General features: G+C 37.3%; 1 protein-coding gene across 4 annotated transcripts in view; it reads left to right on the forward strand.

Moving 5' to 3' along the window:
* Positions 1 to 26747, forward strand: part of TTC29 (tetratricopeptide repeat domain 29) — a 273994-nt gene that overhangs the window by 123152 nt on the left and 124095 nt on the right. The gene's annotated exons all lie outside the window — the stretch shown is intronic.

Genomic DNA, 26747 nt, shown 5'->3' on the forward strand with positions numbered 1-26747 from the left:
AAGATATAGCTTTTAAATAGTTTTGTAGTAGTAGTATTAACTATGTAGTAGTAATACAGAGTATTACTATGTAGTAGTAATAGTACTAGTAAATATTGTTGTTATTGTTGTTTAGTCCACTTCTGTCTGACCCACTTGCAACCCCATGGACTGTAGCCTTCCAGCCTACTCTGCCCATGGGATTTCCCAGACAAGAATACTTGACTGGGTTGCCCTTTCCTTCTCAAGGGGATCTTCCCGACCCAAGGATCGAACCTGCGTTTCCTACATCGGCAGGCAGATTCTTTACTGCTGAGCCACCAGGGAAGCCCAGAAGTAAATATAGATTGTGTCAAATTCTGATTTGTTCCTATCTGTATTTCAGTTGTAAATACATACAACTGGTGGTGTTTTAAAAGGTAAAATTATTATTCCAAAGGCACTTAGAATGTCTAATGCATTGAAAACGGATCTTCATTGTGTAATTATCATTGCCAATATAATAATCATTAAATATTAACTAAATAATTAATTAAATATCAAAACACCAACACCAATGAAGTGTAAGGTGCCGAACAAAATAAACTAAGTGCACTGCAGTCTTCGCTGGATGAACGATTGGGACAGACATGTTTATAAGAAGGGTATGGACATATACTCTAGGAAGGCAGGGCCAGCCAGGGGTAAAGCAAGCAACCTGTGAGCATTGTGGTCCCTTCAAATGAAGGTTGATAACCGTCCTGTGGATGATCAACCTCGCTATCCCTTAAACTTTTCTTTTCCAAACAATCACTGGAAAGAAGCAGATGTTTGAACACACAAAAAAGAGATATGTAAGGATTCAATTTAATGTCTGTCTGGAGCACACCAACTCTGTACCATTTTGTTCAGCTCATTTTGATTATTTAATTGCTTGAGTCTGCTGTGAACCCTGTTTAGAATCAGTAGGAAACAACTGGATGATTTGTCTTGCCTTGTAGCAGCAGACCTAGCCTAAGCCTAGACAGTTAAATAAATGCATCCCTTAACATGCTTAAAAAATAATTTCTACAAAATGACATTGTGTTTTAATATAACCAAAGAGATAAAACTTCAGGGAAAAATCTTTTCTTCTATAACCTGTTATATTGAGCACTAACTGTGTCACAAAACAAGCGTTGGTCTTCACCTTTGGTTACTGATAGTCTTTATAGTTATTTTTGAAACTTCTGAAAACCTGTGGTCATCTTAAAATACTTCTCACCTGTTAAACTGGGGTCTCATCTGGAATATTTTATTTTCCACTCCATGATGTGAATTTCTCATCTATATTGTATACCTTTTGATGAAGGTGAAAGAGGAGAGAGAAAAAGCTGGCTTAAAATTTAACATTCAAAAAACTAAGATCATGGCATCTTGACCCCATCACTTTATGGCAAATAGATAGGGACAAAATGAAAACGGTGACAGACTTCATTTTCTTTGGCTCCAAAACCAAGGCAGACAGTGACTACAGCCACAAAATTAAAAGACACTTATTTGTTGGAAGTAAAGCTATGACAAAGCTAGACAGTGTATTAAAAAGCAGAGACATCACTTTGCTGACAAAGGTCGGTATAGTCAAAGCTGTAGTTTTTCCAGTAGTCACATATAGATGTAAGAGTTGGACCAAAATAAAGCTGAGCACTGAAGAACTGATTATTTCAAACTGTGGTGCTGAAGAAAAGACTCTTGAGCGTCCCTTGGACTGCAGAGATCAAACCAGTCAATCTTAAAGAAAATCAACCCTGAATATTCGTTGGAAGGACTGATGCTGAACTCTAATACTTGGGCCACCTGATGGGAAGAGCTGACTCACTGGAAAAGATCCAGGTGCTGGGAAAGATCGAGGGCAGGAGGAGAAGTGGGTGACAGAGTATGAGATGGTTGCATGGCATCATGGACTCAGTGGACATGAGTTTAAGCAAAATCAATGAGATGGTGAAGGACAGGGAAGCCTAGCTTGCTGCAGTTTATGGGGTCCCAAAGAATTAGACACAACTTAGCAAGTAAATAGCAGCAATACCGTAAAACCTGAGGGGAGAGCTGAACAATTAGTTTTACAACAACAACAGTCAAATGTTTTAATTTGGCTGCTTAAGCATTATTTGATAAAAAGGGTCCACATATATGTCCATATATATATGTGTATATATATATATATATATATATATATATATATAAATCAACTCTACTTCAACTCTATATATATATATATTGATTTACAACATTGTGGTAGTATCTAATATATAGCAAAGTGATACATATATATCACTTTGTTCATAAAAGAATATTTTATATTCTTTTCCATTATGGTTTGTTACAGGATATTGAATATAGTTCCCTGTGATATATAGTAGGACTTTGTTGTTTATTTTATATATGGTAGTTTGTATCTGCTAATCTGAAACTCCCATTTTATCCTTTCACCCTCTTCCCCTTTGGTAACCATAAGTTTGTTTTCTGTCTGTGAATCTGTTTCTGTTTTATAAATCCGTTTGCATCATATTTTAAATTCCACATATAAGTGATATCATGTGATATTTGTCTTTCTCTGACAACTTCACCTCATATGATAATCTCGAGGTCCATCCATGCTGCTCCGAATGGCGTTATTTCATTCTTTTTTATGACTGAGTAATATTCTGTTGCATATATATACCACATCTTTATCCATTCATCTCTTGATGGACCCTCAGGTTGCTTCCATGGCTGTTATAAATAGTGCTGCTATAAACTTTGTGGTGGATGAATCTTTTAGAATGAGAATTTTTGTCTCTTCTGGATAGAAGCTCAGGAATGGGATTGCTGGCTCATATCGTAGTTCTGTTTTTAGTTTTTTAAGCAATGTCCATACTATTTTCCATAGTGGCTGCACTAATTTATATTCCTACCAACACTGTAGGAGAGTTCCCTTTTCTCCATACTCTCTCCACCATTTATTGTTTGTAGACTTTTTAATGTTGGCCATTCTAATCAGTGTGAGGTGATTGTAGTGTTGTTTTGCATCTCTCTAATAATTAGCAAAGTTAATCATTTTTCCATGTCTCTATTGGCCATCTGTATGTCTTCTTTGGAGAAATGTCTATTTAGGTCTTCTGCCCGTTTTTGATTGAGTTGTTCATTTTTTACATATTGAGTTGTATGAAGTATTTGTATATTTTGGAAATTAAGCCCTGTTATTTGCATGGTTTACAAAGATTTTTCTCACAGTCTGTAGGTTATCTTATCATTTTGTTTATGGTTTCTTTTGCTGTGCAAAAAAGTAAGTTTAATTCAGTCCCATTTGTTTAATAGCCTTGCTTTTATTTACATTGAGCTTCCCTGGTGGCTCAGACTGTAAAGCGTTTGCCTGCAGTGCGAGAGACCTGTGTTCCATCCCTGGGTCAGGAAGATCCCCTGGAGAAGGAAATGGAAACCCACTCCAGTATTCTTGCCCAGAAAATTCCATGGACAGAGGAGCCTGGTGGGCTACAGTCCATGGGGTCACAAAAGAGCTGGACATGACTAAATGACTTCACTTATATTTACATTGACTTGCGAGACTGATCTACAAAAACATTGCTATAATTTATGTCAGAGACTGTTTTGCTCATGTTGTCTTCTAGGAGTTTTATGGTGTCATGTCTTATATTTAAATCTTTAAGCCATTTTGAGTTTATTTTTGTGAACAGTGCAAGGGATTGTTCTAATATCATTGATTTAAAAGTGGCTGTCAAAGAGGAAAAAAGGAAAACAAATTAAAAGAGATGAGGACAATCTCAGAGACCTCCAGGACAATATTAAATTCCACAACATTCAAATCATAGGAGTCCCGGAAGAAAAAGACAAAAAGAAAGACCATGAGAAAATACTTGAGGAGAAAATAGTTGAAAACTTCCCTAAAATGGAGAAGGAAATAATCACCCAAGTCCAAGAAACCCAGAGAGTCCCAAACAGAATAAACTCAAGGCGAAACACCCCAAGACACATAGTAATCAAATTAACAAAGATCAAACACAAAGAACAAATATTAAAAGCAGCAAGGGAAAAGCAACAAATAACACACAAGGGGATTACCATAAGGATAACAGCTGATCTTTCAACAGAAACTCTTCAGGCCAGGAGGGAATGACAAGACATACTTAAAGTGATGAAAGAAAATAATCTACAGCCCAGATTACTGTACCCAGCAAGGATCTCATTCAAATACAAAGGAGAAATCAAAAGCTTTACAGACAAGCAAAAGCTCAGAGAATTCAACACCACCAAACCAGCTCTCCAACAAATGCTAAAGGATATTCTCTAGACAGGAGACATAAAAACGGTGTACAAACTCGAACCCAAAACAATAAAGTAAATGGCAACAGGATCATACTTATCAATAATTACCTTAAATGTAAATGGGTTGAATGCCCCAACCAAAAGACAAAGACTGGCTGAATGGATACAAAAACAAGACCCCTATATATGTTGTCTACGGAGACCCACCTCAAAACAGGGGACACATACAGACTGAAAGTGAAGGGCTGGAAAAGATATTCCATGCAAATAGAGATCAAAAGAAAGCAGGAGTAGCATTACTCATATCAGATAAAATAGACTTTAAACCAAAGGCTGTAAAAAGAGACAAAGAAGGACACTACATAATGATCAAAGGATCAATCTAAGAAGAAGATATAACAATTATAAATATATATGCACCCAACATAGGAGCACCACAATAAGACAAATGCTAACTAGTATGAACGGGGAAATTAACAATAACACAATAATAGTGGGAGACTTTAATACCCCACTCACACCTATGGATAGATCAACTAAACAGAATATTAACAAAGAAAACAAACTTTAAATGACACAATAGACCAGTTAGACCTAATTGATATCTATAGGACATTTCATCCAAAAACAATGAATTTCACCTTTTTCTCAAGTGCACATGGAACCTTCTCCAGGAGAGATCACATCCTGGGCCATAAATCCAGCCTTGGTAAATTCAAAAAAAATGAAATCATTCCAAGCATCTTTTCTGACCACAATGCAGTAAGATTAGATCTCAATTACAGGATAAAAAATATTAAAAATCCCAACATATGGAGGCTGAACAACACGCTGCTAAATAACCAACAAATCATGGAAGAAATCAAAAAGAAATCAAAATTTGCATAGAAACTAATGAAAATGAAAACACAACAACCAAAAACCTGTGGGACACTTTAAAAGCAGTCCTAAGGGGAAAGTTCATAGCAATACAGGCATACGTCAAGAAACAAGAAAAAAGTCAAATAAATAACCTAACCCTACACCTAAAGCAACTAGAAAAGGAAGAAATGAAGAACCCCAGGGTTAGTAGAAGGAAAGAAATCTTAAAAATTAGGGCAGAAATAAATGCAAAAGAAACAAAAGAGACCATAGCAAAAATCAACAAAGCCAAAAGCTGGTTCTTTGAAAGGATAAATAAAATTGACAAACCATTAGCCAGACTCATCAAGAAACAAAGGGAGAAAAATCAAATCAATAAAATTAGAAATGAAAATGGAGAGATCACAACAGACAACACAGAAATACAAAGGATCATAAGAGACTATCAACAATTATATGCCAATAAAATGGACAACGTGGAAGAAATGGACAAATTCTAGAAAAGTACAACTTTCCAAAACTGGACCAAGAAGAAATAGAAAATCTTAACAGACCCATCACAAGCACAGAAATTGAAACTGTAATCAAAAATCTTCCAGCAAACAAAAGCCCAGGTCCAGACGGCTTCACAGCTGAATTCTACCAAAAATTTAGAGAAGAGCTAACACCTATCCTGCTCAAACTCTTCCAGAAAATTGCAGAGGAAGGTAAACTTCCAAACTCATTCTATGAGGCCACCATCACCCTAATACCAAAACCTGACAAAGATCCCACAAAAAAAGAAAACTACAGGCCAATATCACTGATGAACATAGATGCAAAAATCCTTAACAAAATTCTAGCAATCAGAATTCAAAAACACATTAAAAAGATCATACATCATGACCAAGTGGGCTTTATCCCAGGGATGCAAGGATTCTTCAATATCCGCAAATCAATCAATGTAATACACCACATTAACAAATTGAAAAATAAAAACCATATGATTATCTCAATAGATGCAGAGAAAGCCTTTGACAAAATTCAACATCCATTTATGATAAGAACTCTCCAGAAAGCAGGAATAGAAGGAACATACCTCAACATAATAAAAGCTATATATGACAAACCCACAGCAAACATGATCCTCAATGGTGAAAAATTCAAAGCATTTCCTCTAAAGTCAGGAACAAGACAAGGGTGCCCACTCTCACCACTACTATTCAACATAGTTTTGGAAGTTTTGGCCACAGCGATCAGAGCAGAAAAAGAAATAAAAGGAATCCAAATTGGAAAAGAAGAAGTAAAACTCTCACTGTTTGCAGATGACATGATCCTCTATACAGAAAACCCTAAAGACTCCACCAGAAAATTACTAGAACTAATCAATGATTATAGTAAAGTTGCAGGATATAAAATCAACACACAGACATCCCTTGCATTCCTATACACTAATAATGAGAAAACAGAAAGAGAAATTAAGGAAATAATTCCATTCACCATTGCAACGGAAAGAATAAAATACTTAGGAATATATCTACCTAAAGAAACTAAAGACCTATACATAGAAAACTATAAAACACTGGTGAAAGAAATCAAAGAGGACACTAATAGATGGAGAAATGTACCATGTTCATGGATTGGAAAAATCAATATAGTGAAAATGATTATACTACCCAAAGCAATTTATAGATTCAATGCAATCCCTATCAAGCTACCAACGGTATTCTTCACAGAGCTAGAACAAATAATTTCACAATTTGTATGGAAATACAAAAAACCTCGAATAGCCAAAGCAATCTTGAGAAAGAAGAATGGAACTGGAGGAATCAACCTACCTGACTTCAGGCTCTACTACAAAGCCACAGTCATCAAGACAGTATGGTACTGGCACAAAGACAGAAATATAGATCAATGGAACAAAATAGAAAGCCCAGAGATAAATCCACGCACATATGGACACCTTATCTTTGACAAAGGAGGCAAGAATATACAATGGATTAAAGACAATCTCTTTAACAAGTGGTGCTGGGAAAACTGGTCAACCACTTGTAAAAGAATGAAACTAGAACACTTTCTAGCACCATACACAAAAATAAACTCAAAATGGATTAAAGATCTCAATGTAAGACCAGAAACTATAAAACTCCTAGAGGAGAACATAGGCAAAACTCTCTCCGACATACATCACAGCAGGGTCCTCTATGACCCACCTCCCAGAATATTGGAAATAAAAGCAAAAATAAACAAATGGGACCTAATTGAACTTAAAAGCTTCTGCACAACAAAGGAAACTATTAGCAAGGTGAAAAGGCAGCCTTCAGAATGGGAGAAAATAATAGCAAATGAAGCAACTGACAAACAACTAATCTCAAAAATATACAAGCAACTCCTACAGCTCAATTCCAGAAAAATAAATGACCCAATCAAAAAATGGGCCAAAGAACTAAATAGACATTTCTCCAAAGAAGACATACAGATGGCTAACAAACACATGAAAAGATGCTCAACATCACTCATTATCAGAGAAATGCAAATCAAAACCACTATGAGGTACCATTTCACGCCAGTCAGAATGGCTGCGATCCAAAAGTCTACAAGCAATAAATGCTGGAGAGGATGTGGAGAAAAGGGAACTCTTACACTGTTGGTGGGAATGCAAACTAGTACAGCCACTATGGAGAACAGTGTGGAGATTCCTTAAAAAACTGGAAATAGAACTGCCTTATGATCCAGCAATTCCACTGCTGGACATACACACTGAGGAAACCAGAAGGGAAAGAGACATGTGTACCCCAATGTTCATCGCAGCACTGTTTATAATAGCCAGGACATGGAAGCAACCTAGATGTCCATCAGCAGATGAATGGATAAGAAAGCAGTGGTACATATACACAATGGAGTATTACTCAGCCATTAAAAAGAATACATTTGAATCAGTTCTAATGAGATGGATGAAACTGGAACCTATTATACAGAGTGAAGTAAGCCAGAAAGAAAAACACCAATACAGTATACTAATGAATATATATGGAATTTAGAAAGATGGTATGAGACAGCAAAAGAGACACTGATGTAAAGAACAGTCTTATGGACTCTGTTGGAGACGGAGAGGGTGGGAAGATTTGGGAGAATGGCATTGAAACATGTGAAATATCATGTATGAAACAAGTTGCCAGTCCAGGTTCGATGCACGATACTGGATGCTTGGGGCTAGTGCACTGGGACGACCCAGAGGGAGGGTATTGGGAGGGAGGAGGGAGGAGGGTTCAGGATGGGGAACACATGTATACCTGTGGTGGATTCATTTCGATATTTGGCAAAACTAATACAATATTGTAAAATTTAAAAATAAAATAAAATTTAAAAAAAAGAAGAAATCAAAAAAGAAATCAAAATTTGCATAGAAACAAATGAATATGAAAACACAACAACCCAAAACCTGTGGGATACTGTAAAAGCAGTGCTAAGGGGAAAGTTCATAGCAATACAGGCATACCTCAAGAAACAATTAAAAAAAGTCAAATAAATAACCTAACCCTACACCTAAAGCAACTAGAAAAGGAAGAAATGAAGAACCCCAGGGTTAGTAGAAGGAAAGACATCTTAAAAATTAGGGCAGAAATAAATGCAAAAGAAACAAAAGAGACCATAGCAAAAATCAACAAAGCCAAAAGCTGATTCTTTGAAAGGATAAATAAAATTGACAAACCATTAGCCAGACTCATCAAGAAACAAAGGGAGAAAATCAAATCAATAAAATTAGAAATGAAAATGGAGAGATCACAACAGACAACATAGAAATACAAAGGATCCTAAGAGACTACTATCAGCAATTATATGCCAATAAAATGGACAACGTGGAAGAAATGGACAAATTCTTAGAAAAGTACAACCTTCCAAAACTGGACCAGGAAGAAATAGAAAATCTTAACAGACCCATCACAAGCACGGAAATTGAAACAGCAAATAAAAGCCCAGGTCCAGACAGCTTCACAGCTGAATTCTACCAAAAGTTTAGAGAAGAGCTGACACCTATCCTACTAAAACTCTTCCAGAAAATTGCAGAGGAAGGTAAACTTCCAAACTCATTCTATGAGGCCACCATCACCCTAATACCAAAACCCGACAAAGATGCCACAAAAAAAGAAAACTACAGGCCAATATCACTGATGAACATAGATGCAAAAATCCTTAACAAAATTCTAGCAATCAGAATCCAACAACACATTAAAAAGATCATACATCATGACCAAGTGGGCTTTATCCCAGGGATGCAAGGATTCTTCAATATCCGCAAATCAATCAATGTAATACACCACATTAACAAATTGAAAAATAAAAGCCATATGATTATCTCAATAGATGCAGAGAAAACCTTTGATAAAATTCAACATCCATTGATGTTGAAAACTCTCCAGAAAGCATGAATAGAAGGAACATAGCTCAACATAATAAAAGCTATATATGACAAACCCACAGCAAACATTATCCTCAATGGTGAAAAATTGAAAGCATTTCCCCTAAAGTCAGGAACAAGACGAGGGTGCCCATTCTCACCGCTACTATTCAACATAGTTTTGGAAGTTTTGGCCACAGCGATCAGAGCAGAAAAAGAAATAAAAGGAATCCAAATTGGAAAAGAAGAAGTAAAACTCTCACTGTTTGCAGATGACATGATCCTCTACATAGAAAACCCTAAAGACTCCACCAGAAAATTACTAGAGCTAATCACTGAATACAGTAAAGTTGCAGGATATAAAATCAACATACAGACATCTCTTGCATTCCTATACACTAATAATGAGAAAACAGAAAGAGAAATTAAGGAAATAATTCCATTCACCATTGCAACGGAAAGAATAAAATACTTAGGAATATATCTACCTAAAGAAACAAAAGACCTATATATAGAAAACTATAAAACACTGGTGAAAGAAATCAAAGAGGACACTAATAGATGGAGAAATATACCATGTTCTAGGATTGGAATAATCAATATTGTGAAAATGAGTATACTACCCAAAGAAATCTATAGATTCAATGCAATTCCTATCAAGCTACCAATGGTATTCTTCACAGAGCTAGAACAAATAATTTCACAATTTGTATGGAAATACAAAAAACCTCGAATAGCCAAAGCAATCTTGAGGAAGAAGAATGGAACTGGAGGAATCAACCTACCTGACTTCAGGCTCTACTACAAAGCCACAGTCATCAAGACAATATTGTACTGGCACAAAGAGAAATATAGATCAATGGAACAAAATAGAAAGCCCAGAGATAAATTGACGCACCTATGGACACCTTCTCTTTGACAAAGGAGGCAAGAATATACAGTGGAGAAAAGACAATGTCTTTAACAAGTGGTGCTGGGAAAACTGGTCAACCACTTGTAAAAGAATGAAACTAGAACACTTTCTAGCACCATACACAAAAATAAACTCAAAATGGATTAAAGATCTAAACATAAGACCAGATAAAACTCTTAGAGGAGAACATAGGCAAAACACTCTCCGACATACATCACAGCAGGGTCCTCTATGACCCACCTCCCAGAATATTGGAAATAAAAGCAAAAATAAACAAATGGGATCTAATTAAAATTAAAAGCTTCTGCACAACAAAATAAACTCTAAGCAAGGTGAAAAGACAGCCTTCAGATTTGGAGAAAATAATAGCAAATGAAGCAAATGAAAAACAACTAATCTCAAAAATATACAAGCAACTCCTACAGCTCAATTCCAGAAAAACAAACGACCCAATCAAAAAATGGGCCAAGGAACTAAACAGAGATTTCTCCAAAGAAAACATACAGATGGCTAACAAACACATGAAAAGATGCTCAACATCACTCATTATCAGAGAAATGCAAATTAAAACCAAAATGAGGTACCATTTCACGCCAGTCAGAATGGCTACAAATCCAAAAGTCTACAAGCAATAAATGCTGGAGAGGATGTGGAGAAAAGGGAACCCTCTTACACTGTTGGTGGGAATGCAAACTAGTACAGCCACTATGGAGAACAGTGTGGAGATTCCTTAAAAAACTGAAATAGAACTGCCATACAACCCAGCAATCCCACTGCTGGGCATACACACCGAGGAAACCAGAATTGAAAGAGACACGTGTACCCCAATGTTCATTGCAGCACTGTTTATAATAGCCAGGACATGGAAGCAATCTAGATGTCCATCAGCAGATGAATGGATAAGAAAGCAGTGGTACATATACAAAATGGAGTATTACTCAGCCATTAAAAAGAATACATTTGAATCAGTTCTAATGAGGTGGATGAAACTGGAACCTATTATACAGAGTGAAGTAAGCCAGAAAGAAAAACACCAATACAGTATACTAATGCATATATATGGAATTTAGAAAGATGGTAACGACAACCCTGTATGCAAGACAGCAAAAGAGACACAGATGTATAAAACAGTCTTTTGGACTCTGTGGGAGAGGGAGGGGGGGATGATTTGGGAGAATGGCATTAAAACATGTATAATATCATATAAGAAATGAATTGCCAGTCCAGGTTCAATGCAGGATACAGGAAGCTTGGCGCTGGTGCACTGGGATGACCCAGAGGGATGGTATGGGGAGGGAGGTGGGAGAGGGGTTCAGGGTGGGGAACATGTGTACACCTGTGGTGGATTCATGTTGATGTATGGCAAAACCAATACAGTATTGTAAAGTAAAAAATAATAATAATAATAAAATTTTTTAAAAATAAAAATAAAAAATAAAAGTGGCTGTTCAACTTTCTGAACACAACTTGCTGAAGAGACTTTTTCTCCACTGTACTTTCTTTGTCAAAGATTAATTGACAATAGGTGTGTTGGTTTACTTCTGGGCTCTCTATTTTGTTCCATTAATACATTCGTCTGCTCTTGTACAAATAGCACACTCTTTTAATTACTTTAGCTTTGTAGTATTGTCTTAAATCTTGGATGGTTGTGGCTCCCGCTTTGTTCTTTTTGCTCAAGATTGCTATGGCAATTCTGGGTATTTTATGGCTCCATATAAATTCTAAGATTATATGTTTTAATTCTATGAAAAATGTCATGGGTAATTTGATAGGGATCTCATTAAATCTGTAGAGTGCTTTGGGAAGTATGGCCATTTTAAACACTATTAATTCCTCCAATCCAAGAGTATGGGTTATCTTTCCATCTCTTTGTATTGTCTTCAATTAATCAGTGTTATATAATTCTCAGCATATAGATCTTTCACCTTTGTAGGGTTTATTCCTAAGTATTTTATTTTTTGATATGTTTAAAAGGGATTTTTTAGCATGTTGTTCTTACTGTTTTTACGTGTTGTTGGATTCAGTTTGCTAATACTTTGTGAAGAATTTTTGCGTCTACACTTATAAAAAATATTGGCCTTTAATTTTCTTTTTTGGTACTATCTTTGTCTGGTTTTGGTATCAGGGTAATGCCTTTATAGAATGATATTGAGGGGTATCCCCTGCTTTCAGTCTTTTGGAAGAGTTTGATAAGGATTGGTATGAATTCTTTGTATGTTCAGTAGAATTCTACATTAAAGCCATCTGGGACTGACTTTAGTTTGCAGGGAGTTTTGTTTTTATTTCTGTTTTTACATATTCTATTTCACTTCCAGTGATCAGTAACTTCAAATTACTGTTTCTTCTTGATTCAGCTTTGGTGTCCTGTATGTTTCTAGAAGCTAGTTCATTTTTCTAAACTGTCAAATTCGTTGGCATATTGATCGTTATTCATAGTATTCTCTTACTTTTCTGAATTTCTGTGGTATCAGTTGTTATTTATCCTCTTTCATTTCTTATTTTGTTTATTTGGGTCCTCTCTGCACAACCAGAGCACTCCCACTGGAGAGAAGCCACTGAGTATTCCTCCTCAGGGACTGTCCACCAGGAAGTGAGTTCTGTGGTGTCCCCTGCCGTTCATTGTGTGGGCTTACAAAGTGCACTGTGTGGGGAACTGCTCTTGACAGTGTCTCAACCATGGGAATGCAGGCAGTGTGCCCTGGTGTCCCTGAGGCACTGCATTCACAAAGCCACCAGTGCAGATGTGTAGGTACAGATCCACTGAGGTCGTGTGCCAGAACCGCAGTAATGCCAATACCACACTGTTTCAATTACTGTAGCTTTGTAATATTGTCTGAAGTCTGGGAGGGTTATGCCTCCTGCCTGGACCTGCCGTGGGAGCTATGGAAGCATCCCAGACCCTGGCCCCATCCCAGTGTGTGTGTATCCTCAGAGTCTGCAGTGACTAACCCCAGCAGCAGCAGTGGCAAAAATTCACAGATCACACAACCATGTGGAGAGGATTCAGATTTCAGCTCTGCTTCCTAAGCGGTGTGGCCCCTGGGGATTGGCTCTGATTTCAGCCCTGCTCCCATGTGTGGGCAACCTTCTGGCACCTGCATGTTCCCAAACTTGTAGGAGCAGAGCCACACCAGCTCTGCTGGCACACAGAGAGGGGACCCCTGCCCCTCCCTCTGTGTGCCTGTTAATAGTAATGCTTCACTTCTAGACTCCTTCTGAATATACCCCCTACTTGCAGTCTGTCCCACACTCTAGCCCCTTTAAGCTGTCTCTGCACAGCCAACCCCAGTCCTTCCCCTAGGTCTGTCCCCTGAAGCCTGGGTTTCAGCGCTCAGCTCCTGTGCACACCAGCAAATATGCATCTTGGGCTGGGGAGTGCAGCGAGGGGACTCAGACCATCTGTGCAGGTCTCTCTCTCTCTCTGTTCTACCTGCTGCAAGCTGGTTGCTGCACTCTTATCTAAGCCTCTGAGGCTGCCTTTCTGTCCAGCTGATCTCCTTACCGGTGAAGAGGCTTCTCGGAGTGAGAGAACTCTTCCTCTTTCACAGTTCCCTCCTCAGGACACAGGTCCTATAACAGTTCCTTTGCCCTCCTTTTTTCATCCTACCTGGATATGTGGTCATCTTTCTTACAATTTTTGCTGTTAGAGATCTTCTGCCAGCATTCAGTAGGCATTCTGTCAGAACTGTTTCACATGTAGGTGTATTTTTGATGTATTTGTGGAAGAATGTGATCTCCTTCTATTCCACCATCTTGATTGGAGACTCTCGGATCCAGCTATATTTGATTTATCATGAAGTATGACGTGTTTTGGGGAGGATAGAGGCAACCGAGTAACAGCAATCTAATAACTGTTAGAGTAGTCTAACAACCTGCCTTGGGGAAAACATATAATGGACAATAAAATGTATTCTCAGCTCACTTTTATACTAAATGAAGTTAATTCCTCTTGCAAGAATTCCTATCTACTAAAATACCAATGAAGTCATCAGTGATTTGTATGGTAGATATGGGTTCTTAATTGTATAAATGTGGTACAATGGTAAAGAATCCACCTGCCAGTGCAGGAGACACAGGTTCTATCTCTGGGTCAGGAAGATCCCCTGGAGGAGGAAATGGCAAATCACTGTATTCTTGCCTGGGAAATTCCATGAACAGAGGAGCCTGGTGGGCTACAGTCCACGGGGTCACAAAGGATTGAACTTGACTGAACACATGCGTAGCCAGGTAATGCACAGAAGAGTATAGAAAAGGGTTCCTCCAAGGTCTTGAAGAAAGTGTCCCAAGGCCACTGTAAGCTTTCCAATCCAAATCTGCCATTTTGCAGCTTTTTTTTTTGCTGTTTTTGGAGTACCAATCAGGGCAGTGTAAACCACGGCATATTCTTTCACTATTTGTGCAAAGTAACTCTAGAAACATTTCAAAAACAAAAATTCTATACCTGCAGGAAAACAGCACCCTAGATACCTGATTGTTGTTGTTGTTTAGTCACTAAGTCATTTCCGACTCTTTTGTGAGCCTGCCAGGCCCCTCTGTCCATGGGATTTTCCAGGCAAGAATACTGGAGTAGCTTGCCATTTCCTTCTCCTGGGGATCTTCCCAACCCAGGGATCAAACTCATGAGATATCTGATACACATTATTAAATTGAGTCCACTCATCACCACAAATACTTTGATATACATTCTGTGTTCATTTTTAGAAAATTTCACTTCAAGAGCTTAGTGTTCTCTGGCATGTACCTGCATACATACACACACACACACAAACACACACACACACACCCTTTCATAGTCCTAAACTGTCCTCAGATTAGCATGAACATGCAAGAAGTGGAGCACAACCAAAATAGAGGAAATTATGGTGGTGGCGACTGGAAAATAAATCAAGCTGCACATGAAGCTTAGCATCATCTCTAAATCTCTCTCTCCTACCCTGTGCAATTGCACAAGTTTCACTAATGGGAGTCCTATCTCTATAAACATATTTCATCTCTTTAAAGGAAATGGAAGAGGATAGCCATGTCTAGGATAAGTGTGTGTTTAAGGCCATCAACTGAGCGTGCATGAAAGGTGAATAAGCTGCAAGGCTGGGAGGTTCTAAAATGGTTATAAGAATTTATACTAAGCTTTCAATTGAAAAACATGCCACATTCCCTCAAGACTAGGGACTTGGTAATACAGTAGCCTGTTTGGTAATGGTAGACTCAGCCCTGGTGTTAGGGTTATTGATGAAGGTTTTAATAGTGAGCAGGGCTTGTTATTTTTGCTGTTGGTCTGAATAATATTAATTGCACAGGGGTTTAAGTAGCATAACAGAAAATAAGCATTTACAATGTCTTTTCCCTCCTACTTGGAATCTAGTGAAAAAAAAGTCAGTGTTCTAAAATGAGAACAATTGCCTATGACACAGCTATAAAAGCCAGAATTATAGTCCATAAAACAAAGACAGACTGAGTTGAGAAATTACCAAGTAAATATTATTATTACATAGATAAACAATTTGAGTAAATACAGAGGGAAATATCTTTATTTTCCTTATGGCACTTTCCCGCCTTGTTTACTGAAATTCTTCAAATAATCAGAATGATTTTTTTTAAAAATCTAGGGAAAAAAATCACAAAAATGAGAGTTGTTGAAGACATACTGGTCACCACTAGTCCATCTCTGGGTTTATTCCTTACCAATTGTAAATTTTTTTGCAAACTCGGGTTAAATTATTTCCTTGAAAACTTTCCACAGTGGAGATCTTTAAATCAATCAGTACAAAGTTTCAAGTGTGAAAATTGCATTTCTGTTATAGCTGAAAATTAATTTCTTCTTGCTTGAGAGAAATGACATGCCCTAGTAATTTTCATATATTCTTTAAAATGGAACATCCAGGCTTTGATGCGAAATTTCCTAAAAATGACCCTGCAACATACATCAAAACATTTCTATTAATTCATGAAATTAAGAATAGCTTTTTACATTTTCTCCTGTCACTGATTCCATTTGCCTTATTACTTTCATCTGTGGCCCACAAACTTGGTGGCACAATCAACAAACCCCTCAGTGGCTGTTTCATCTCTGCTCTATTTGATTTCTTCTCTCTGAGTAAATGATTAAGTTTTCATGCATTGGTTCAACCAAAATCTATGTTCACTCAACCACATCCTTTATTGATTACTTCTACTGCAAACAGTAGGCCAAGTGTGATATACATAATTGGACAGTTGTCAGGGGATGTGGGTGTTAACAGTCCTGTTTTCCCAGTTGGAAACTGGAATCACCTTGATACACAAATATTCTGCACTATTTCATTCTCATTCTTTGGACCGAGGAGTCCTGTTCCTCAGAATATATGTTTTTAACTCTCTAAGGTCTGGTTGAATGAATTTAATGATTATACCATATAATATGCTGTTCCAGTTGCACCTGTGCACTGCATATAGAAAACTGGAATTAATATTTGTCTAACATTTTAACCTTGTCCTTTAACTTATACAAATAATCTGTAGCTTTCCCATAAGAAAATATTTGACTCTTCCCCTTGCAAAGAAAGACTGGTTTCTAAATCTATTGCTAACTTTTAAATGTGCAAATCCTTTAAGCAGTATATAATGCTTATATTTCAGATGTTATATTAACAACTATACTGGCTTTAGCACTGCACATTCATTGAGTGGGGCACACAATTTATAGTAGAAAGCCTTTTTCTCTAGCATTATTTGTTAGAGCAAGTTCCAGATAATTTTGGACGTGTTGGGGATCTGTAGCTCCTTTGGGAGAAAAACAACTTGCCTCACCTGGCAGTAGTTGTATTTATCCCGTTTTGTGTTTGTTGTTCACTGAGCTTGTTTTTTTGTTTGTGTATATTGCAGTTTAACAATCCTCACCCGTTCAAACCTCATGCAAAATGTTCTTCCATCAAAAACAGATCAGCTTTCAGAAACACACATATAAAAAGCTTCAGTGAACCCATTTTTACTACATAAAAATAATAATTTCCCCTATGGTTTTGATAAATAGTTACACAAAGTCTTCACTATCTCATTTCATCCATTTTTTCTTGAACATTACACTTCAAGAAAGATCTTTGAGAGTTAAATTAATATGATCAATTTAGTCCTAGAAATCTGCAAATTTGCTTAAAATTCTAAGTAAAATAATTATTTTATTTACTAATCTGTCTATACTGTCAAGCTTTCTCAATATCATTTCAGTTGTTCCACAAAACAAATAGTATAAAGTAATGAGTGCACCTCTCATGATATCTGCATTTGAAATATTCCCGAAACATTTCATGATTTTTTTTTGGAGAACTGAACTATTCCTACATGTGGAAGAAGATTATTCATAATTTTGTTATAAAAAAGTGAGAACAGAATCATAAAATGCAATATTCACAACATCAGTAATATAAAATTCCATTCCATTTCTGAAACACAGAACATTCTTTTACCAATAAGAAAGGAAAAAAAGAATGCATTGGCAGTATCTGATACTCAGGTAAACAGTGTTAGTTCTTTTACTCTGTCCCCTGGAAAATAGATACCAAGACTTTATGTGCCTGTCTTGCAGAGTATGTGTTCAAATTATGGTATTTAATTCATTGCATAATGGAAGATTTTCAGAAAACAGTGCTTAGCTAAATTGATTTTCTTCTCAGCTATTGACAAATAATACACATAGCAGAGCTATGGGTCTGATAGCTTTTTATTTCACTGAGAGGTAATAATAATGCTGGTGTGTGTCTGTTAGTTGCTTAGTCATGAACCCTCTGTGACACCATAGACTGTAGCCCACCAGGCTCCTCTGTCCATGGGGTTCTCCAGGCAAGAATACTGGAGTGGGTTGCCTATTCCTTCTCCAGGGAATCTTCCTGACCCCAGGATTGAACCTGGGTCTCCTACATTGCAGGCAGATTCTTTACCATCTGAGCTATCATTTATTGAATTTTTACTGTGTGCCAAGCTATCCATATATGTAATTTTTCATCTCACAATACATATGACCATTTCAAAAATGAGGACACGGAAGCTAAGAAATAGTGCAGATGTCATCAAAGTTATTTATCTAAGAGGCCAAGCTGGGATTCAAGCTTAGACCTTTCTACCATCTACCATAGCACATATCATGATTTTAAAGCAATTTAATTTAGTTTTACAAGTATACCACAGCTTATCTATGAAAATGGATGTTGTTCCCAACAAATCTTGGGAGGTTATGCAAGTTTATACCTCTAATCCTGCCACTATCTTTTAAAAATTAAACTCTTTTGAAGTTCTTTCTGAGCTTGTGGCATGTCCTTTTGAATAGCTCCTATTCAACATCAGGGTCTTTCCCAATGAGTCAGTTCTTCCCATTAGGTGGCCAATGTATTGGAGTTTCAGCTTCAGCATCAGTCTTTCTAATGAATATTCAGGACTGATTTTCTTTAGGATTGACTGGTTGGATCTCCTTGCAGTCCAAGGGACTCTCAAGAGTCTTCTCCAACACCACAGTTCAAAAGCATCAATTCTTTGGCATTTGGCTTTCTTTATAGTCCAATTCTCATATCCATACATGATTAATGGAAAAACCATAGCTTTGACTAGATGGACCTTTGTTGGTAAAGTAATGTCTCTGCTTTTTAATATTCTGTCTAGGTTGGTCATAGCTTTTCTTCCAAGGAACAAGCGTCTTTTAAATTCATGGCTGCAGTCACCATCTGCAGTGATTTTAGAGCCCAAGAAAATAAAGTCTGTCACTGTTTCCATTGTTTCCCCCTCTATTTACCATGAAGTAATAGGACCAGATGCCATGATCTTAGTTTTCTGAATGTTGAATTTTAAGCCAACTTTTTCACTCTCCTCTTTCACTTGCATCAAAAGGCTCTTCAGTTCTTCTTCACTTTCTGCCATAAGGGTGGTGTCATCTGCATATCTGAGGTTATTGATATTTCTCCTGGCAATCTTGATTTCAGCTTGTGCTTCATCCAGTCAGCATGTCACATGATGTATTCTGCGTATAAGTTAAATAAGAAGGGTAACAATATATAGCCTTGACGTTCTCCTTTCCTGATTTGGAACCAGTCTGTTGTTCCATGACCAGTTCTAACTATTGTTTCTTGACCTGCATATGGATTTCTCAAGAGGTAGGTCAAATGTTCTGGTATTCCCATCTCTTGAAGAATTTTCCACAGTTTGTTGTGATCCACACAGTCAAAGGTTTGGGGTAGTCAATAGAGCAAAAGTAGATGTTTTTCTGGAACTCTCTTGCTTTTTCGATGATCCAGTGAAGGCTGGCAATTTGACCTCTGGTTTCTCTGCCTTTTCTAAAACCAGCTTGAACATCTGGAAGTTCATGGTTCAAGTACTGTTGAAGCCTGGCCTGGAGAATTTTGAGCAGTACTTTGCTGGTGTGTGAGATGAGTGCAATTGTGTGGTAGTTTGAACATTCTTTGGCATCGCCTTTCTTTGGGATTGGAATGAAAAGTGACCTCTTTCAGTTCTGTGGCCACTGCTGAGTTTTCCAAATTTGCTGGCATATTGAGTACAGCACTTTCACAGCATCATCTTTTAGGATTTGAAATAGCTCAATTGGAATTCCATCACCTCCACTAGCTTTGTTTGTAATGATGTTTCCTAAGGTCCACTTGACTTCTCACTCCAGGATGTCTGGCTCTAGGTCAGTGATCACACTATCGTGGTTATCTGGGTCATGAAGACCTTTTTTGTATATCTCCTCCATGTATTCTTGCCACCTCTTCTTAGTATCTTCTTCTTCTGTTAGGTCCATACTATTTCTGTCCTTTATTGTACCCATCTTTGCATGAAATGTTCCCTTGATATCTCTCATTTTCTTGAAGAGATCTCTAGTCTTTCCCATTCTATTGCTTTCCTCTATTTCTTTGAATTGATCACTTAGGAAGGCTTTCTTATCTCTCCTCGCTGTTCTTTGGAACTGTCCATTTAAAGGGGTATATTTTTCCTTTTCTCCTTTGCCTTTGACTTCTCTTCTTTTCTCAGCTATTTGTAAGGCCTCCTCAGACAACCATTTTGCCTTTTTGCACTTATTTTTCTTGGGGATGGTTTTGATCCCTGTCTCATGTACAGTGTCACCAACCTCTGCTTATAGTTCTTTGGGCACTCTGTCTATCAGATCTAATCCCTTGAATCTATTTCTCAGATCCACTGTATAATCGTAATGATTTGATTTAAGTCATATCTGAATGGTCTAGTGATTTTCCCTACTTTCTTCAATTTAAGTCTGAATTTGGCAATAAGGAATTCATGATCTGAGCCACAGTCGGCTCCCCGTCTTGTTTTTGCTGACTGTATAGAGCTTCTCCATCTTTGGCTGCAAAGAATATAATCAATCTGACTTTGGTGTTGATCATCTGGTGATGTTCGTGTGTATAGTCTTCTCTTGTGTTGTTGGCATTTGCTATAACCAGTGCGTTTCCTTGGCAAAATTCTGCTAGATGACTTTAGTGATACAGATTTCACTGCTGAGGGACACCTGCAAAAACAAACTACCATTCACCCATTATAAACTTTTTAAAGGTTTTATTTTTTTGTAACAGCTTTATTGAGATATAATTCCTCTACCATACAATTCACCCCTCTTTTTTGACATTAAAGACTAGTTTTATTAAATGTTTAGTATAGATCAAAGACTGTGGATTAATGATATGCAGTTTTTCCTCAGAGCTGCTGTGTTTATTTCCATATGGATCACAGAAAAATATCATTTAGATAAACTAGCTCATTTTAGTCAATGTTTCAAGGCAGGTTGACATGTTTTCCAAGGTGAATATGAGTTCTAATCTTAGATAATTCCTCCTTGGTATAAACATAATTTTCTAACTCATTTTAATTGACTTTGTGAAGAAGCCAAACAAATTTTAATCTTCCTAATGGTGATGCTAACACACACACCCCATTATATGATAATGGGGTTATTTTTATGAAAATCTAAATGTATGAAAATCTAAATGTATGAAAATGTTTTGCATTAACTTATTTATTCCGTGTTCTTGTCTGGAGAATCCCAGGGATGGGGGAGCCTGGTGGGCTGCCGTCTATGGGGTCGCACAGAGTCGGACACGACTGAAGCGACTTAGCAGCAGCAGCAGCAGCAGCATTTATTCCATATATGACCATTTCTGGTGTGACAGATCTCAAGGCCTTACCACTAATAATCAAATATTATCTTTTACATTACTTTGTCAAGAAGTGCTTTTCCAACTATTTATTACATTATAGTAATAGCTCATCAATTACTGATTGTAGACATTCATGGAAGAAATTATTCTGCAGTGAGTTCTATTTGTTCAGAGATTTGGGTGAATATTAGAGTTCGCTCTTTTAACTGCAACCAGGAAAATGAAGGCCATTTTGCAAATGAATGTATAAAGTGAGAACTGTTAATATTTTGATGCCCAACATACAAACAGAACAGTGCTGGATATTTGATTGCTTTATGGCTATACACACATGACATAAACAGAAACATGAAAAATTAGGTAAGTTAACTTTTGCATAAAATTAAGTTCAGTCAATTCAGATAGAGATTTATTAGAACCATAAATAATTAGACCAGTTTTAGAGTTTTTTGATCTCATTATGTCCTAGTCATTTCATGTATATACATATAAATTCAATGTGAATTTCACACTTCCTAGAAATTTTAAATCAAAAAGTCATTAACCAGTGAACTAACTGAATCCACTATACTGAACAAGTAGCTTTATTTTCAGATTTCACTGAATCTAACATTCTTCCTATTGGACTATACATTGTACATATCCAATAAATAAAATATTCCAATTAAACTGTGACGTAATGCTTTCTTTTTGCTTAGAATTTGTATTTTATACTTAATAAGAGAGATGTTTTATTTACAATAAGTATTTTTACAATGATTCTTGAGAATTCTTGTAAAAAGAAACTATAAACAAAGTAAATTCATATTCTTTGAACATCTTTGCATTCAAAGTCCAGTTCTTCTGAATCACCATTAAACTCAAATTGTCAGTATTTTTTTCTCATCCATATCTTTTGTATGTCATCAAGAACATTGGTGCTGTGTAGCCTTTCCTCAAATAGGGCTCCAGTGTCCCCTGCCTTCAGTATTTCTTCCAAGTCATGGGCTACCAATCTGCCAGTCTTGAAGCTGGTACTTTCTTATATTCCAGGATTTCAGAAAACAACCAGTCCTCACATTTCGTTCTGAAATTATCATTAAATAGTTGTCAACAGAAGGATCAAGGCATTATGATCATGAGTCATGTCCAAAGACATGGACAAGTTCAGCAACAACTGTGACTTGACCACTCCTGTCTATGAAAAACTATAAGATGCCACCTGTTCTCAGGGAGGGATCTCAATTTAGGGAATGTTAAAATATGGGAAAGTGTGTGTTTTAGAATCAGTGAAATCTGGTTTTAATATTGCTGAATTTTTCTATAGTTGCAATAATTAAAAATTTTGTTAGTAAAACTTCTCCATATGCCATACAACACCCTATCTGGAGCTCCTCTGAGTAAATCTTTGCCGTATAAACATAAAGAAATGCCCTTCTTGGGCTTTCCTGGTGGCTCAGATGGTAAAGAGTCTGCCTGCAATACAGGAGACCTGGGTTCAATACTTGGGTTGGGAAGACCCCCCTAGAGAAGGAAATGGTAACCCACTCCAGTATTCTTGCCTGGAGAATTCCATGGATAGAGGACCCTGGTGGGCTACATTCAATGGGGTTGCAAAGAGTCAGACAAGACTGAGTGACAAACACATTTTCATGCAAGATCGCAAAACAAGCTCTGAGTTTCAGAATTTCATCTTGTTATTTATTAAGGGTCAGAGCACAGATGCTCACTGGTAACTGCTGACCTATGAAAGCAAAGAAAGGTGGTTCTAGGAAATCAGAGACATTCAGGAGTAGGGGTTTTCCTTTGTTATGCTCCTTTAAAGAATACAATGACGGTGTTTTCTGTTACTTTAAAAACCTCTAAATTTTGGATTTTGTCACTTCAATAAAAAATATCAACATTTCTGAGATGATTTAACAATGGAATGTGTATCATCTTAGATTCATCGTTCTTTTTTAGGGATTGACCCCAAAAATGTCAGATATTCAAAAGATATTGAATTTCTTCAGGATGCTTATTTTTTTTTAATTTTATTTTATTTTTAAACTTTACAATATTGTATTGGTTCTGCCATATATTGAAATGAATCCGCCACAGGTATACATGTGTTCCCCATCCTGAACCCTCCTCCCTCCTCCCTCCCCATACCATCCCTCTGGGTCGTCCCAGTGCACCAGCTCCGAGCATCCAGTATCATGCATCAAACCTGGACTGGTGACTCGTTTCATATATGATATTATACATATTTCAATGCCATTCTCCCAAATCATCTCACCCTCTCCCTCTCCCACAGAGTCCAAAAGACTGTTCTATACATCAGTGTCTCTTTTGCTGTCTCATATACAGGGTTATTGTTACCATCTTTCTAAATTCTATATATATGTGTTAGTATACTGTATTGGTGTTTTTCTTTCTGGCTTACTTCACTCTGTATAATAGGCTCCAGTTTCATCCACCTCATTAGAACTGATTCAGATGTATTCTTTTTAATGGCTGAGTAATACTCCATTGTGTATATGTACCACTGCTTTCTTATCCATTCATCTGCTGATGGACATCTAGGTTGCTTCCATGTCCTGGCTATTATAAACAGTGCTGCGATGAACATTGGGGTACACATGTCTCTTTCAATTCTGGTTTCCTCAGTGTGTATGCCCAGCAGTGGAATTGCTGGATCATAAGGCAGTTTTATTTCCAGTTTTTTAAGAAATCTCCACACTGTTCTCCATGTACTAGTTTGCATTCCCACTAACAGTGTAAGAGGGTTCCCTTTTCTCCACATCCTCTCCAGCATTTAATGCTTGTAGACTTTTGGATCGCAGCCATTCTGACTGGCATGAAATGGTACCTCATAGTGGTTTTGATTTGCATTTCTCTGATAATGAGTGATGTTGAGCATCTTTTCATGTGTTTGTTAGCCATCTGTATGTCTTCTTTGGAGAAATGTCTATTTAGTTCTTTGGCCCATTTTTTGATTGGGTCATTTATTTTTCTGGAATTGAGCTGTAGGAGTTGCTTGTATATTTTTGAGATTAGTTGTTTGTCAGTTGCTTCATTTGCTATTATTTTCTCCCATTCTGAAGGCTGCCTTTTCACCTTGCTTATAGTTTCCTTTGTTGTGCAGAAGCTTTTAAGTTTAATTAGGTCCCATTTGTTTATTTTTGCTTTTATTTCCAATATTCTGGGAGGTGGGTCGTAGAGGATCCTGCTATGATGTATGTCGGAGAGTGTTTTGCCTACCCAAAGCAATTTATAGATTCAATGCAATCCCTATCAAGCTACCAACGGTATTCTTCACAGAGCTAGAACAAATAATTTCACAGTTTGTATGGAAATACAAAAAACCTCGAATAGCCAAAGCAATCTTGAGAAAGAAGAATGGAACTGGAGGAATCAACCTGCCTGACTTCAGGCTCTACTACAAAGCCACAGTCATCAAGACAGTATGGTACTGGCACAAAGACAGAAATATAGATCAATGAAGCAAAATAGAAAGCCCAGAGATAAATCCATGCACATATGGATACCTTATCTTTGACAAAGGAGGCAAGAATATACAATGGATTAAAGACAATCTCTTTAACAAGCGGTGCTGGGAAAATTGGTCAACTACTTGTAAAAGAATGAAACTAGACCACTTTCTAACACCATACACAAAAATAAACTCAAAATGGATTAAAGATCTAAACGTAAGAGCAGAAACTATAAAACTCCTAGAGGAGAACATAGACAAAACACTCTTCAGGATGCTTAATTTGAAGTAATTATTTTGAAATCAGTTCTGGCCTTGTCTGCAATGTTATGCCTTTAATTCTTTATGGCCCTGAATCAGCAGTCTTTGAGTCAGCAGTCTTTGAATCAGCAGTTAAATGTCCCTTGAGTTGTTAAAGGTAGCTTCAGCTACGTCTATTAAAAAATGCTCACAGCATACGATACCTTGGATGGAGCTGTTTACAAAAATTACTGTCTTTTTCATTGGTTGCTCAAGGATTTTTCACCTTTGTTCTTGATCTCATAGGCCCCCAAGTGTTCTTCGCAAAAGACATCACTACAACTAGCTCCTCAAAGAAAAGACCTGTCTCTTTAGACTGACTTTCAAATAATTGGCTCTTTTAGAGAGATTTTTAGACCCTTTCCACTTGTTGTTTAGTCACTTAGTTGTGTCCGACTTTGGCGATCCCATGGATTGTAGCCTGCCAGGCTCCTCTGTCCATGGGATTTCCCAGGCAAGAATAGTTGGAATGGGTTGCCATTTCCTTCACCAGGGGATCTTCCCAACACAGGGATCGAACCCACTTGGCAGGCAAATTCTTTACCACTGAACCACCAGGGAAGCCCCTTTCCACTTGTTGTTATACTTTACTGTTTAGCTCTTACTCATTGGAGAAGGCGATGGCACCCCACTCCAGTACTCTTGCCTGGAAAATCCCATGGACAGAGGAGCCTGGTGGGCTGCAGTCCATGGGGTCGCGAAGAGTCGGACACAACTAAGCGACTTGACTTTCACTTTTCACTTTCATGCATTGGAGAAGGAAATGGCAACCCACTCCAGTATTCTTGCCTGGAGAATCCCAGGGACGGGGGAGCTTGATGGGCTGCCGTCTATGGGGTCACAGAGTCGGACACGACTGAAGCAACTTAGCAGCAGCAGCAGCAGCAGCTCTTACTCATATGAAACTAAGATTTGTATATCTCTGGGGTAGCATGCAGATCATGAGGAACTAATGAGTATTTGGGACTCATATTAATAAAATGAGAGCAGAATTCAAATAATAGAAGTTTCTTAATATAATTCATTGAAATCTTTAAAACGATGTGCCTCTCTTCTTTTTATTTTTTGGTCAGTGCTCCCCACATGTTTTTTTATCTGTTTGTTTAATATTCTAAATACAAGTACTGTATTATTTTTCCTTCCAGTGTTATTGAGATGTAATTGACATGCAACACTAAGTTTACAGTATAATGATGTACAGTATGATGATCTGACCCCTCTTCTTTATGAAATAAGAAAATAGCCAAACTTGTTTTAGTCACTTTGGGTCATTTGAGCTGCTCTAACAGTCTCCAAAATCTCAGTGACTTATGAAAATTAGGTCTTATTTCTTGTTTATATAAATTCTTGCCATTTGCCAGAATCTTATGCCAGGAGCCAGGCTCCTTCCATCTCTGGGATTTATCTTTCCTTTCCTGAATCCTGGTTAAGAGATTTAACAATCCTCTATTT

The sequence above is a fragment of the Bos indicus genome, chromosome 17 (genome assembly GCF_029378745.1).
Source record: "Bos indicus isolate NIAB-ARS_2022 breed Sahiwal x Tharparkar chromosome 17, NIAB-ARS_B.indTharparkar_mat_pri_1.0, whole genome shotgun sequence".
Lineage (NCBI taxonomy): Eukaryota > Metazoa > Chordata > Mammalia > Artiodactyla > Bovidae > Bos > Bos indicus.